We start from the raw sequence: 16,349 nt of genomic DNA, 5'->3' as shown, positions 1-16,349 counted from the left end.
CAGTTACAGGGCACATGTGAAGGGAAAATGAATTTAGTTTGCTTTTAATTGTGATTTCTTTATATCACTGTCTACTTAACATTTTGAGTCCCTATGCTGTATTTGGTGCTGTTTGAGTCTGTTGATGCAGTGGAAAAACCATATTTTTGTTTGATCCTTTATGGGAAATTGTGTAATTCAAGCTAGGGAAAACTGTTGGATTACAGCAAAGTGCATTTTCATAGTCACCCCTTTTTGAAATTAGTTCTGGGAAGACTTGCTGAAGCTAATCTGTTTGCTGAATGTTACCTCTGATTTGGGATTACATCAGCATTGGTTTTTCGCGATTTCCATATCTGCTGTCAGCTGAGCTACAAAACACACTTCAAGGAATATTCTACTCTTGACCCTATCTTACTGTAAGTACTACCTGGCTGAGTCCATTGTTGAAAATTCACTTTTAGTGTGTTTTCTGGCTTCTGTCTGCTAGAATGTTATGGTCACCAAGACACTTATGGTCAAACTAGCTTCTTAATGACCTTTTTCTTTTGACCTCTTTCTGACTTCTTAGAAAAATTTATTTGTGGTCTGCTTTGGCCTTTGCCACGCTGTCCCTCAGTCCCTTGTTTCTCCCTCTGCCCACCCCTGGTATTGTCATAGTTTCAGAGTTCAGGCTGGTCCTATTTACTTCTCTAAGGCCAGCCTGGGACAGTTTCCACTTTGTTTGTCTTTGATCAGCGCTACACTAATGGTGCGCACTAGACAGCACCCCGTGAAAACCTTCAAGTTTTGTGTGCCTCAAAGTGAATTTTATCTTCCCCTTAAGGTCAGTGCTTTTTGTGAGAGGAAGGGGAAGAGCTATTGACCTGCTAATGTATGCCAAGCTCTGCACCAAGTGTTAACATTTTTTTTTTTTTAATTTATTTATTTTTGGCTGTGTTGGGTCTTCGTTTCTGTGCGAGGGCTTTCTGTAGTTGCGGCAAGCGGGGGCCACTCTTCATCGCATTGCGCGGGCCTCTCACTATCGTGGCCTCTCTTGTTGCGGGGCACAGGCTCCAGACGCGCAGGCTCAGTAATTGTGGCTCACGGGCCTAGTTGCTCCGCGGCATGTGGGATCTTCCCAGACCAGGGCTCGAACCTGTGTCCCCTGCATTAGCAGGCAGATTCTCAACGACTGCGCCACCAGGGAAGCCCCCAACATTTTTTTTGTGTTACTTCTGTCGATTTCCCAAGCCAGAGCCCTCGGATGTCCTTTGCTCCTACCTCTGCCTTTTATAGCCTGTAGACTCCAGCTGGCAATGGCCCCAGTTTTTCATCCACACTGCTCAGTTGCAGTGATGTGATTATCCTTTTCTTCATGACTGAATCTATTAGCTCTTTCTGCCTTTGCCTGAAGTACCTTTCTTTTTTGTCTACCTGGCAGTCTTCAAAACCCAGCTCAAAGGAATGTAGCTTTAGCCTTGAAGTTGTGACTTGTCTATAGCTTCTATGTCTATAGCTTCTATGGGATTCATGAGGGAGCCCATCCATGCAGAGGTGCCAGGGCAGAAGCAGATGTCTTCATTCTCTTAACTGGGGAAAATAATAGTTTGAGGGCATCCCTCATGAGACTCCCCTTTCACTGGGTTGCAAGAAAACCTCCAAGCCAAATCCATTTTCTTTGTTGTTAACTCTTACACATTAAAATTTTTGTCTGGTCCTGATTTTATTAAAATTTCTATTATATGTAGTTTTGGTAAACCACTTTAAATTCTTTTAAAAATAATCGGGGCATCCATAGAAAAATTGTATGTAAAAAGGCTGTATTAGGTTGGTGTCCATTAAAAACAATAATTTGTCCATCTTAAACTGGATTGTTGAGGCAATGAAAACATAGGCAGAGGTGTTATAAACCCTAGAAATGTGGAAACATCTGTCTGACTGAAGACTAATCTAGCCCTTAAAATGGAGCTTGAATTTTTTTTTCTTTATAGATGAGAGTACAAAAAGTTGGGCTCAAGGAATATGTTAAGCACGAGCAAGCTTTGCGTCTTTCTGCCCTCTTCATAGATAGAGGAGGAAGAAGAGGATATTTAACCAAGGAGGGGAAGTAAGATCACAGCCTTCATTCCAGGCTGAGGGTGGGGCAGGGTGATGGCTCAGTGGGATAGGGCATTGTCCTCCCAGCTAGGGTCCTCATAAAGCTCGATCCACAAGGCAATACGGAATTTGCAGGGGTAATTTCTAGCAGGAGCAATGGAGGCATCATGGCTGGGCTAGGCAGGTGCCCAAGAGATGCCACCAGGCTTCCCCAGCCTCCCAGAGAGAAACTGTTGGATGAAGTCTTGACTCATTGCCAGTGGCCAGGTGCTGGGGGCAGAGGGGTGGTCACAGTCAAAATTGAAGATTAATTGTACAGAGGGTGATCAGGTATTTAGGGCTTGGGCTACATAAATATTAACACATCAGTGTTCAGAAGGCTTGGTGGTACTGGTGCTCCCCAGGCCAAAATCAGTCCTTTTTAAAAAACAGTGGCTTACACTTCAAATGGCATAAGCATACCTAAATTAAAACTATCATATCACAAGTGAGATGTATCAGCCAGTTTTTTTACCCAAAACATACAGGGCCAAGTCGCAGTCTGCTGATGAAAGTTGCATTACAACCTGGCTTTTGCTAGAAAAGGCTTAGAAATGAGGGAGGTGGGTGACCCTAGGAATTATTAAGACCTGCACTAAAGGGGCAATCTTTTAAGCTCTCTTAGTTTGTATGAAACATGCCTTAAGAGTGTCGTTTCTTGGCATTTCTTTTGCTCCTTGTTCACTGACCACTTTCATCACCGCATTTCTAATTTGTTTTCAGTGGCAAATTGGCTTTGGGAAGGGGATGAACAAGAGTAGAGACAGAAGTGCTTTTATAGGTAGAAGCTGAGTCTCCGCTTTCCTCTTTAGGAACTAAACTGAGTCGTGAAACGTGAAGGTGGAGACTGGTGGTTATTCTGTGGCCCTAACAACTTGGAGGTTCTGTTAACCTTGCATTTTCTGATGATAAAGGGTGAGAAAAATTGTAAAGCATCAATTTAGTTAACCCATTCATTGACCAATTACAAATGAAAGAATGGTTATAGCTGTAAGTATGCCTACTGCAGAACTCTTAACAGGACTTGTTGGTTGAAGGAGGGGAACAATTAGGTAAAATGTGATACGTTTACATAATGGGGTATTACGGTGCCACAAAAATGGACAGAATGGAAGGGTGTTTGTCAGTGTATTTTTAAAGCAATAGTTAAAGCATGTACAGTAAGACCACATTTTGTAAAAAAAAAAATTATATAAGGGCACATGCCTTCAGAGAAGAAAGGTTGGAAGGATATACATTAAGGTTTTAATGGTTACTTCTGGAAAGGTGGGTATTTTGGTTTTCCTTTTGCTTTTTTTTTTCTTTAATATGTATTGCTTTTGTAGTAAGAAAACAATTAAAGAAATGAAAGAATGGTACAAGATAGTCTTAGGGATAATTTTAAGTAGCATTAATATAAAAATTTTTGAATGTTTTGTGAACATGTGAATTTATTTACTTGTCTAGTAAAATAGCACTTGGATACAACAGGTCAGCTTTAAAAGACTTGAGTTCAGACCTAACCAGCAGAGGGCAGTAAGAAGCTAGTGTCAGAGGGACCTATCAGTAAAAGACGTGGAGATAAGCATGGACTACAGCAGGCTCCCCTTAGGAAGAGATTTCTTCTCCAACTCCTTGAAAATTGTTGGGCTTTAGTTTACTATTTCTGGTTGCTCTTGCTCTGTGTCTTGATACTGTAGAATCTACACTCCCCAGCTGGTGAGGTCAATTCAACGTGTGCTTTGGGAGGTTGTCAGTAGAGGTGACTAGTTATTTTATATACAATTAAGAAATAGAGACTACAACATATTCCTAGAGGAAAAGGTTTTGCTCTGATAGTGGATTGTATGTTCTTGTTAGGCCCCTTTCTCTTCCACTAAATGAGAATTTGTCTGAAGCTACCTGAAGACTGAAAGGTTTCAGAGCAGGCCTATTCTGGAAAAATGGGCATAATTTGGAGAGCATCAAGGCAACAGCCATACTCTGGAGATTATAATCCACAGTATAACTCCATGGAAGCGCTGACTTTGTTCTGTGCTGCATCTCTGGTGCCTAGGGTAGTGCTTGGTGTAATAGGCACTCTTATAATCTGTTGGATGAATAGATTTGACCTGCCTATTTGTTTAGTCATTTAATTTGTGGGTTTCCTTCTCAGGCTTAAACTCCGCAGCCTCTTTGACACTTTAATTTCTCATGTTCCTTTTTTTCTGGCAACAAAAGTGAATCTCTCAAGCTTGGCCTCTTCTAGACTAGAATCGTGCCACGTTGTCTCAACTTCCCGTCCCTCCAGCTCTACTCTAGGGAGCAGGGTAGAGAAACATATCCTATCACAATATGGGGCCCACAGCTCTAAGAGTCTGAAAAAATTTTAAAAGCCATTACGAGACTTGGGAACAGTAAAAAGCACATGAATTCAGGGAAACTCTTTACACTGCAGTAATTTCTTTTTGAAGCTTGTTTATCCAGACACATGCCAACAGCACAGTATTGTATGAGTGATGTGAACTAAACCTTACACAAATGTATTTGGCTTTTTATTTTTTCCTTCTTTCAACTCAACTGCTCCCAACTAAAATTTACAAACAGATATAAAAATCCTGTTTGTACCTGGTTGGCTTGTTAGAGAAATATGGGGTAAAAGACCTGTGATATTTCACAGTGCTGCCACCAGGTTAAAAGGAGCAAAGTGCACATAAATAAATATGAGATCCGTAAGGGGAAAATAAAGTATTAACATACAAAATGCTATAAATTAAAAATCCTGTTTTTTTTTAGATTTGATGCTTGCATATATTTGGTGAGTTCCAGGGGTCAGCAGATGTTTTGCTAAATGTGTGCATGTTGTGTCTTGCTGGGAGGTATTTACCCACACATACATCATAAAGTGTTGCAGTTACACCAGTATTTCAAGAGGGAGTACATGTATAATTTTTAAGCAGAAATGAAACCTTTTCTATCCCCACCGACAAGCTAGCGTTTTGAAATAAAATTATCCAGTTCAAAATTTTATATTCCAATTTTCTGTCATGTAAAGAGTAGAAATTTTATTTTCAAATAAACATGAAAATGATAATGTGGATGATATTAACATGCAGAAGCAAAGTTCAGAGCCCTACGTGGAGAGGAAACAGTTTATGTGAAATTTTTTAGATTTTAAAATAACTTATCAAGGCATAAAAATTATACTTGTTACCTTTATTGTTGCCTAGTGTTGTTCTGTGAAGTGAGGCTCATTCAAAGTGTTGCAGGTTGCATTGCTGCCATGTGGAGTCTTGGGTAATAGACTGCAGGGCAGATGGAGGTTTAGCTAACATTCAGTTACAGTTTGAAACTTTCCTTTTGGGTGGTAGTAAAAATAAAACAGGTAAGAAATGAGCTGCTCTTCAAAGAAACTTCTGTGTTTTGGTAAAACTGCTGAGGGTGATTCTCCTGTCAGAGCCGTGTAACAGTGGGCAGCAACAGTTTCTTCAATGAAGCAGAAACCTTGCCTGCCTGATAAATCCCAGGACCGTCCAGGGCGAAATAACCATTTGCAAGTAAGAGTACAGATTATTTGTGGCAAGTGAAGGCAACATTTTAAAAGCAAGCTGTATTTCTGAGGGGTTGGGGAGAGAAGAGAGAAAGATGGGAGAGGAGTGGGGGAAGGAGGCGGATGAGACGGAGAGAGATGGAAAGAGGGAGATGTGCGGAGGGGAGGAGGGGAGGGAGAGATGACATTCGGTTTCTCATAAACTAGTATAAAAGATTTATTCTACACAGTTTTTCAGTTAAAAAAGAAAATGTGAACATTAACCTTTGATTTTGGAAGGTCAGCATTCACTTAACATTATAAATCAGTCAAAAATAAGTATAGTTGAGTTGAATATTAGCTGACCAGTTATCTTTTATTGTATTGGGTAGAACCCCAGTAGTTATTTTCTTTGGTGAGTCTCAACTGAAATGGTATATTAATCAAGTGAAAGTGCTCGTAATCATTGCCAGTCCCCAGACTTGTACTTGTGTGTTGAAATTTTTTCTCAGCAGCAAAGTAAAACACTTTACCCTACCTATATAGTTTAACTCTGTCCTCCTAGTAAGGCATTCACATTTAGAAATTAACAGCCAGTTTGGATAAGAGATGCAAACTCTTATTTAGGGGAGAAGATACATTTAATAAGATTTATATTGCTTTATGTAAACTAGAAAATAAACAACAGAAGCAAAATCTCCCCAACATGTAAACAATATGTAACAAAAACAAATCCCCTATGTAGAGTTGAGTGGAAGAGCATGTAAACTTGCTTTAACCCTGTAATTCTATGATTCCTTGATTTCTGCTTTGATACTTTGATAATGAAAGGTAAGCAGTTGTGCAAAGGAAATACAGCTATTTTAACATTTTGCACTCGTATGCGATTCCCAAACTGCTTCATGTTTTTTTTTTTTTTTTTTGGCCGCACCGCGGGGCATGGAGAACTTCCCTGACCAGGGATCGAACCCACACCCCCGTCCCTCAACCTGCTTCATGTTTTTGTTTTTTTAAAATAATTAATTAATTTTATTTTTGGCTGTGTTGGGTCTTTGTTGCTGTACACGGGCTTTCTCGTTGCAGTGAGCGTGGGCTTCTTATTGCGGTGGATTCTGTTGTGGAGCATGGACTCTAGGCACGCAGGCTCAGTAGTTGTGGCTCACGGGCTCTAGAGCACAGGCTCAGTAGTTGTGGTGCACGGGCTTAGTTACTCCGTGGCATGTGGGATCTTCCCGGACCAGGGCTTGAACCTGTGTCACCTGCGTAGGCAGGTGGATTCTTAATCACTGTGCTGCCAGGGAAGCCCAACCTGCTGCTTGTTTGATTTTAGTCCTTTGAAGAGGCTCTACCAGGAAGAGGCTCTTATGTAATTCTGGGCTCTATTTAAGACTAATCATTTAGTTTAAAAAAAAAAACAAAATATCTTTCTATAATATCTACATGATTACCTCTCAAAGTTAGTTTATTGCTAAATGATAACAAAATTTAGGGAATAAAAACAAATGATTACAGTCTTCTACTTAATGACACAAGTGATATTCTTTAATACTGTCATCTAAAGTAATCATTAATGGTGATTGTGGTAAATTACTTCCTAGAGTTAGTAGTATCATTACTGGTTGTGTTATTTTCTAGAAGTAACTATGTGGCCTGACCAAACTGTAGCCTTGCTACTTTCTTGCTGTATTTCTGGAGAAGATGTTCTCTCTTGCCCAGAGAGAATTGGGCCGGGAGTTTAGGCCTGAAGTGACGAGTCTCCCATTGCAGACTCTACTTGGAGTTAGAATCTGAATTTTTCAGTTGGAAGGACCTGAAAAATGATCTCATTTGGTTCCTTCATTTTCCAGCTGAGAAGACAGAGCCTCCACACCCCAGGATATGCTCCAAGCAGACTTGGACATGTGGGTAAACTCATTATAGGATTTGTCATTTTGTTGAAGATTAAAATATTCTATATTTAATATATGTGGAAGGAATATACTTTGTAAATTGATATGGGTGTATTGGTAATATCAAGGATGAGGACTTAAAGATACTATGAGTCCAGAAACACTTCTTAGTGCATGAAAAATAAGCTAACAAGGACAATTTATTGGCTTCCACAGGAGGCGTGTACAGATGTGGAAGAATGTTTATACAAAGCCAAAATACACAAGCATCATCTCCCACAGGCCGTCATTTGCACTGTGCACTTTGAGTTTGTGCAGTGTTTTCCTGATCTGTACTTGTTCCATTAATTTAGGCCACCAACAGTGATGTAGAACGATGAAGTCTCCAGAACTAGGAATCTGCCACAGAACCCTTGTTGGGCCCCTAATACACAGGTGAACTAGCAGATCCCAGGATGTGTCTTTAAAGAGAAGGGAAGACAAGGGGAGCCATTTGTCCATAAGAGCGTGATTTGAAGAAAACCTGTCTCAAAGTGAATAATGGGTGTATTTTACAAAAGATTGCAGCTAGTTCTTTGCCTTGCCATTAAAGTTAATAAATTAATGTTAATTTTCAGAAGCAGTTATAAATAACTTTAAAGAAGGAGTTATCTTTAGTTAGTTGGTAGGGGAATTGGGCTTCTTAAAAATAGTGTTGGCGGGCTTCCCTGGTGGCGCAGTGGTTGGGAATCTGCCTGCTAATGCAGGGGACATGGGTTCGAGCCCTGGTCTGGGAAGATCCCACATGCCACGGAGCAACTGGGCCCGTGAGCCACAACTGCTGAGCCTGCGCGTCTGGAGCCTGTGCCCAGCAATGGGAGGGGCCGCGATGGTGAAAGGCCCGCGCACCGCGATGAAGAGTAACCCCCCGCACCACGATGGAGAGTGGCCCCCGCTTGCCGCAACTGGAGAAAGCCCTCGCACGAAACGAAGACCCAACACAGCCAAAATAAATAAATAAATAAAGTAGCTATAAACCCATTACTAAAAAAAAAAAAGTCACAGGCTGGCAATCCTGCACTCCAGCAATATTTACCATAGGCAACATTGGAAACAACGAAAATGTCCATCAACAGGAATGCACCAAGAAGTGGTCCATGTACAAAATAGAATATTAGCTCCAATAATAAATATAAATTAAAATTAAAAAAAAAAATAGTGTTGGCAGAGAAGAACCTGCTTCTTAAAGATCTCTTTAAGATGAATGAGCATAAGATGCGGATTCTCATCCTAGACTACAATGCAGTTCCTATCCACAAAAATCTGGGGAAGACAATTGCGTTAACACACCAGTGTTATTGATTTATAGTTGATTCCAAGAGCAGAAGAAAAATACTTTTTGGAGATACGGAATTCTGGTGGATATGTTTTCAGATTCTGAAATTTAGAGATGAAAAGAACCTTTTGAAAAGTTCCTTTATTTTCTTTTATCTGTGCTTCGGTAAAATTCCAAAGGAAGACTAATTTCTGTTGTTAACTTCTGTCTTCCACTTTACTTGCCTTTTTTTTAAAAAATTAATTATATTTATTTTTGGCTGTGTTGGGTCTTCGTTGGTGCGCACGGGCTTTCTCTAGTTGTGGTGAGGGGGGGCTACTCTTCATTGTGGTGCACAGGCTTCTCATTGCAGTGGCTTCTCTTGTTGCAGAGCACGGGCTCTAGGGTGCGCAGGCTTCAGTAGTTGTGGCTCATGGGCTCAGTAGTTCTGGCTCGCGGGCTCTAGAGTGCAGGCTCAGTAGTTGCGGTGCACGGGCTTAGTTGCTCTGCGGCATGTGGGATCATCCTGGACCAGGGCTCGAATCCGTGTCCCCTGCATTTGCAGGCAGATTCTTAACCACTGCGCCACCAGGGAAGCCCCTACTTGCTTCTTTTTGAGTGTTTCTAAATTTGGATTCATTGGAGAGAAATCAGTTTCCTGAGAATGCTTTAGCTAATATTAAAATTTAACATATATGATTGTTATTTTTAATGTTTTAAAATGTTTTATTTTTATATATTTAAAATGTTTTATCTTAATGTTTTAAAATATTTTATTGTACAAAACAGATTATTACAATTTAGGTAATAATGAAAACAATATTCAGAAAAGTCAACTACCAGTTTAATGTTTAAATAAAGACTTCAAAACTTCTCTGGAATAGCTTCTATCTAAAACAAACCAAATTAAAATTACTATGGATTGCCATCGTGATTAAAATCGGTTTTAATTTCCTGGCTTAAGAAACCTTTATAATAAAGAGCGAACAATCTCTAGTTGTTAGTTTTATCCAACACCACTTTGCGTTCCTGTTGAGGGTCATTTCAGTACATTCTGTGCAGTGAACAGGAGAGGGCAGCATGACCTCAGCTGTTGGAAAAGCAGTGCAAACCAGTCTTTCTGAGCAGAGAAGGCTGGGAGCTGATGAAGAGCAGAGTTATAGCAGCAGGTGCTGCAGCGTGCCTATCAAGCAGGATACACAGGAAACAAATGTGAAATAAAACTGTTTAATGCCTCTGAATGCTGCGGAGTTTTACGCGTATTTTCCAGAGTAATAGCCCCTTCCCTTGTAAAAATGAAATGGGTCAGATGTGGAGATTTTTATGGGATTTAGAAAGCTGTACATGCCTAACAAAGAACTTGGCTCTACAGCTGTGGGTTTTCTAATCTCTATTTTTTTTATGGAGTAGTAATTTTCTAATAATACTAGACACTCACCTTCCTTATTTCTTCTCAAATTTCTGAACCAATTTTAATAATAATAATAATAAGTAACCAGATCTCAGGTCAGTAAAAGTACATATATGCACCTGAACTGCTGCTGTCTGTTTTGTGGTAGTATTAGTGCAGGAGAGAAAAGGTGAGATTTGTCTATCCATGGATCTCAAGGTCTTAAGACCTCAGCTTCTGTTTAGCAACCAGTTTGCTACCTCGCCTGGAGGAGGCAGCTTCCAGGGAATACAAACCTGCAGTGTGCAACCTGGATATATTTTGCTGAAATATGTGTATATATATATGTGTGTGTGTGTGTGTGTGTGTGTGTGTATGTAAATAAATTTACGTATGCGTATAAAGAACTTGTATTCTTTCTTAGCTTCTTTCAGGAAATTTAACCAGCTATTGGAAAAGTTCCTGGAGAATCAACATGTATTGGCTTTAAGAAAAAAGAGGAGAAAATGAAGGCCTAAATATGAAAGTTTTCTTGCGGCTTATGTTAGGTCTTTACCCTGGTTAGGAAAGAAAAGATTCAAAGGATTATTTTAAATTGACGAGTTGCATTCCAGCCTCAACTTTCACTTAAAAATTCTATATTCTTAGAAGTCTCGTTTAGGAGATAATTCCCAAAAATCTTACCTCTAAAATGTGGATTTCTGTTGCTCATTTTCATTAACTTTTGAGCTTTAATTTCCTCATGTCTGCATATAATCTGCTTTGGGCAATGCTTGCTGTTCCCTCCCACACCCCACCATTTTGAGAAAGCAACCCTTTTGTAATGTCATAAATTTGACTTTTGTGTACTGAACAGAGCATTTTTAATATGCTCACTCTTTTTCCATTAAAATCCTGGGTTAACAAATGCATAATACAGCATTTATGGATTCAGCAGAGATCCAAAGGTGAACCTGAAATTTCATCTACCGCTTGGCGGCTTATATCCCTGGCAGGGTTACTACATCAGAAATAATGACTTGAGTGTGAATTTGAATGAATGAAAACCATAGATGTTGAATCGTAATGCAGTCAGAGGTTTATCCTGGCCTCCATACATAGTAGGGAGGGAATATCTGATTTTAAAACCCATTTCACCTTTTTCAGTATGCTAGGTCTCATTAAATAATTGTGAACAAAGACTCTGGTACTAATTTTCATCCTTTTTGACATACTAAGGACTTTAAAATGGGATTTGACAGGTTTTTGGTGTGTCTGTAGGGTCGACCGCTGGGCGTCAGATTGGCTAGTATAGGTTGTTATAGTGTCTATACCAATCCCCTTGAAAAGGGGATGGCGATGGTGCACACGTGCACACACACACACACACACACACACACACACACACACGTTATAGTGGTTGTTCAGCCCACACTGGCTTTATAGTCTGGTGAGTGGGTGGGGTCCTTGGGTGTGAATCCCGGCTTTGCCAGTTAGTGATTGTGAGACCCTAGAAAAGTCATTCAGCTTATTTAAATCCCAATTCTTTTTCTCTAAAATAGGAACACTAATACCGTCTTAAGAGTTTTCTTGTTTTTGTGAAGATTAACTGAGATAATGTGTCAAGTGCTTAGTCCAGTGTCCAGAACATAAATGATGGTGGTTATTATGGTGATAATAGAATTAGCACAGCAGATTTAAATACATATACAAAGTATAATCAGACTACTTTTTCCTTCCAAATCCCTAACCTATATAAAGATAGCTTTAAGATCTGTTAAAAACTAGGTATCCCCTAAGGAATAGGTTATAACTTTTTGTTACACAGTGCTTGAGGCAATACATTTGTGTAACTTTCTCAGAAAAGTTTTATAAATAGCTTTCATAGGCCATGGACTTTATTAGGGTCCCAATCCTAAGGGATTCATCGAAGCTGGTCTAAAGATTATTTAGAAAGACTATAGAAAACTGTTCTGCCCAGTGGGAGTTTATGTCTGTTCGGACTCCTGCTCTTGGCTTCAGCGCTCATCTGTGGCTTTGTGCCTCCATAGGTAGCATGTTCGTTTACGAGCATTGGTTGTGGCCGTTTGGAGCTTTTATCCTGAACAATATTTCCCAAACAGGAAACTTTTGCACTGTGCTAACATACTGGATGTTTAACACAATGTGTTCATTTTATTTCTGTAGAATCTCTTTGTTGTTGTTTTTACCTAAGAAACAAAATGAGTTTAAGTATTTTGAAAATCTAGGTCTTCTTACTTGAAAGCTCTTTGATTTTGGGTCCTTTGTGCTTTCTTTCAACTACAATTTAGGTCTTTGAGCAATGAGGTCAGATAATCATTCTTTCCCTGCCCTTCTGGTTGCCCATGTGCACTGCCCATGTTAGCTTATAGATTGCATACTTAAGAGTTTCTTGAAGGTAGGAAACACTCTTCTTATGTGCTTTCCCTAATGCCTAATAAGATGTTTTGTTCAAATGGTGCTTAAAAAATGAGGACGTGAATATGAACTGTATATTTTGTGTATTAGGGATGTAAGCACTGCCAAGGATCCTGGAAAGATGACAACTGAACACTATGATAGGGAATATGTATGGTACAGATCAACAAACAGTCTTTTTCCCGAAATTATAATTTCGGCTAATTTAGAAAAGAAATTAAACAGCTACTTTACGTATTGAGTAGATAACATGTTACTCCAAGAGGTGATATGGGCTGAAAAGAGTAAGTTTGGTTAAGTGTAGAGGCAAGATGTAGAAGGAATAGTTAAGGGAAGCTGTGGGTTTTAAGAAATCTGAACTTTAAAGCTAATGTGAGCTGCTGCCATTTTATGGCATTTCTGCCAAGATTGAGTCATTCTATTAAACTGGCAGGGCCCTGGCTTTGACGGTAGGACAGTTCTTATATTTTTAGAAATCAAAAAGAATTGAATGTATCAGTTATAATTGTTTTGTCCTTGTCCCCAGCACCCTTCATTCTCACCTAGCAAAACCCCAACCCTGGATAATACAATACTTCTCCTGGTCCATCCCTGTACCCATATAGCTAAACACCATCACAGAACAGCACACGACCAAACCAACTGGTTTCGTGTTGAATATGGATGCAGGTAGGAGGTTAGAAATTGTGGTGGCAACTTGGTGTAATTCTTCCTGATTGTTTCTGTTTTCTCTAATTGAAATAAGAAAGCAAGGTCCAGCTAGAATCAGCATGAGGGGAGGAGGTGATGAAGATTTGAGGTGAGAGGAGAGTGACAGAGTAAAGGGCAAAGCATGTGATCCCACATCCCCTTCAGATCCTGTGCCCATTTCTCAATTCCCATTTACAGCAAAACTACCCACAGGAGTTGTCGATACTCTCCATCTTCAGTACTGCTTCCAGTTCATCTTAAAACCACTCCAGTCAGGTAATCACTCAAAATGCCCCTGAAGCATCTCTTGTCAAGGTCACTGGTGAATTACATGCTGTTAAACTTAATGGTCCACTCTCAGTCCTTAACTTTTTTTCAGTAACATTTGACCGTTGACCGCTCCCTCCTCTGAAGTACTTTCTGGTCTTCTGTTTTTGGCTACTTCATTGGCTCTTCCTTCTTGGTCTGCGTTACTAATTCTTCTTCCTGTCTCTGACCCAGTCTCGGAGAACTCAGCTTTCATTCCCTGGATCTCTTCTTACCCACACCCACTCTCTTGGTGGTCTCATCCGTATAGATGTGGAGGGCTTCCAATTTATATCTCTGTCACAGGCCTTTCCCCTGAACTCCAAAAGCATTTACCCAACTTCTCACTTGACATATCTACTTGGATATGTAACAGGCTTCTCTAACCAAACTTCTGATATTTCCTCAAAAAACTTACTCCGCTCTTGATTCCTCCCCATTGCAGGAAATCACAACTTTATCCTCTTAATTGCTCAGGATAAAAACTTGGGAGTCAAGCTTGCCTTCTCTCTCTCCTGTATACTCCACATTCAGTTCTGTCAGAATATCCTGTTGTTTTTACCTTCAAGATACAGTCAACATGTGGTCATCTCTTACCTCCTTCACATAGAAAATAGAGCAGCCTGATGTCACATGGTCCAAATCCATGCTGATCATCACAAAGGTAGGAACATGAATTAGGATACATTTTGGAAAAGTTGATAGACCGATGTTGCCTTTTCCTCAATATCAAGCTCCAGCCAGTCAAATGTTCACAGAAAGGTGATGATAATAACTCACTTTTTCTATTTCTTTGGCATCTACACTCTCCAACCTTAATATCTCCTTCATTGTTAACATTTATTTAGCATGTCCTATGATTGCATGATACTGATTTGTAAATAGGATTAACAAACAGGCCACCACCAGTTCACCTGTGTCAAAATAGCTCTAAAGGAGAAGCCATCTGCGGAGGATAAATGAGAGGCACTTACATGGCCAGAGGAACCTAAAATAAACAGAAGGAAAAAAAACCTGAGATGCTGCAGAACTTGGGAAGCAATTTTATATCAGTTCTACGAAGTTAGAGGGAAATTCAGGAGAAAATCTCATATTCACCTGTGATGGGGACAGCAGCAGGCTGGGCACTTAGGGGATCAGTAGGTATAGTTTTTCATATGTGTGGGTATTGGTCTTGTGTTTGTATTTGCGAGTATGCACAGTGCTCATAGACTGGACTTAAAGAACAAATTGTTCTTTATTATGGGACTTTCCTGGTGGTCCAGTGACTTAAGACTCTTGGCTTCCACTGCAGGGGGCACGGGTTCAATCCCTGGTTGGGGAACTGAGATCTCGCATGCCATAAATAAATACAAAAATTTTTTAAAAATTAAAAAGAACAAATTGTTCTTTATTGTAATTTTAACTTAGTACAGCACCTAACAAAGGGCTTTGCATATTAAAAATGCAAGCACTAGTTGAATGAATAAAAATCTACTGAAAAATGAGCATCAACTACAGCATATTAATAAATTAACACTTGTTCTCAGTGTAATGTTTTGCTTATTTAACTGATTGCTGTCCTGATTGAATGTGTTAATTGAAAATAGTCAATTAATAGTCAATAATTTAACCTATCCAAGAGATACATTGAGATACATATCTGTTTTCTTAGCTAAAAGTTAATTGCTGTGATTTCAAACACCTTTTGGATGTACCCCTAAAGAAGTTACAGAAAAATCTGTTCATTTGTTAATCGTTAATAATACAGCCATTGTGACTTACATGTATAAATATACAAACTAGATGCTCATGTTGTCAAGTTACTGCTTATTTATAATTTGGATCCTGAGTTTCCTTGGCCACTTCTAACCTGAGCAAAAGTATAGATGACAGAGCAGTGAAAATCCAGTGCCTCTATTGGATGAACAAGTGAAAGATGTGTCTCCAAATGGAGGATCAATAGCATCATTTTATGTATTTATGAATTGGCATGTTAAAGAATTCAGTTTTAAATTGAATTGTTAGAACTTTATCATTGCCTCTATGGTTGCTCCAAAAGCTGATTTTGTGCCGTCTGAAGTCACTAGGTAAGAGGAAAATGAAAAAATGTATTTCATATGTTAGATTCATATGTAAATTGAGTGCAGTTATAGGCTTCAGATGAAACACTTGGCTCCTATAGAATTTTTTATATACTGTATAATAGTCTGCAATATGATACCTCACACATCCCCATTAACCTCTGACACGGAATTTGTTCTATTCTGATTGGTTTTTCATTGATACAAGTGTTTGGTGAGGAATTAAGGAGCTTTCCTTCACAAATGTTTTGTTTGATTTACAGTATTTTTGGCTGTGATAGTCCTGGTTAGAATACTTTACTGTTGAAATCTTAAAAAAAAAAATTAGTTAAATTCCCAAAGGATGATGTGTGTCAGTTCTATGTTAAGCTCTTTGTTCAGATTTATGATTTCAGCCTCCAAAATGTGTTTTCACTAACATTATAGTGTGATAGATGAAAAAGTGTGTGCACAGCTTAAAACATTTGGAAATGCTTCTATAAGTTACTTTTATGCTGGGCAGTTTACTTTTTCCATAAAGGTATTTCTATTCCATACTCTACTAGTAGTCGCACAGGTTTCTGAAAGGTGAACATGAACTCTGTAGGAATTCTATTTTTGGACTCAAAAACTGGAGTTGTGTGGTAGACAGTTTTTACTCTTGTCTAATTGAATTCTCCAACTTTTCCCCTTCTTGCTTACACAGACATCAGTTTTATTTGTTTTCCCTTGAATA

The 16,349-nt window shown here is 39.2% G+C and overlaps 1 protein-coding gene and 2 pseudogenes across 1 annotated transcript in view; all 3 read left to right on the top strand.

Annotated features, from left to right (window-relative positions):
• LOC103010248 (ADP-ribosylhydrolase ARH3-like) overlaps window positions 1-16,349 on the top strand; it is a 99,566-nt pseudogene that overhangs the window by 637 nt on the left and 82,580 nt on the right.
• The window catches only part of RPS12 (ribosomal protein S12), a 39,738-nt gene that overhangs the window by 3,312 nt on the left and 20,077 nt on the right, over window positions 1-16,349 (top strand). The window lies entirely within an intron of this gene.
• The window catches only part of LOC103012367 (40S ribosomal protein SA-like), a 30,731-nt pseudogene that overhangs the window by 589 nt on the left and 13,793 nt on the right, over window positions 1-16,349 (top strand).

Source organism: Balaenoptera acutorostrata, chromosome 14 (assembly GCF_949987535.1).
Source record: "Balaenoptera acutorostrata chromosome 14, mBalAcu1.1, whole genome shotgun sequence".
NCBI lineage: Eukaryota > Metazoa > Chordata > Mammalia > Artiodactyla > Balaenopteridae > Balaenoptera > Balaenoptera acutorostrata.
The sequence above is the reverse complement of the archived record's forward strand: the minus strand, read 5'-3'. Positions and strand labels throughout refer to the sequence as shown.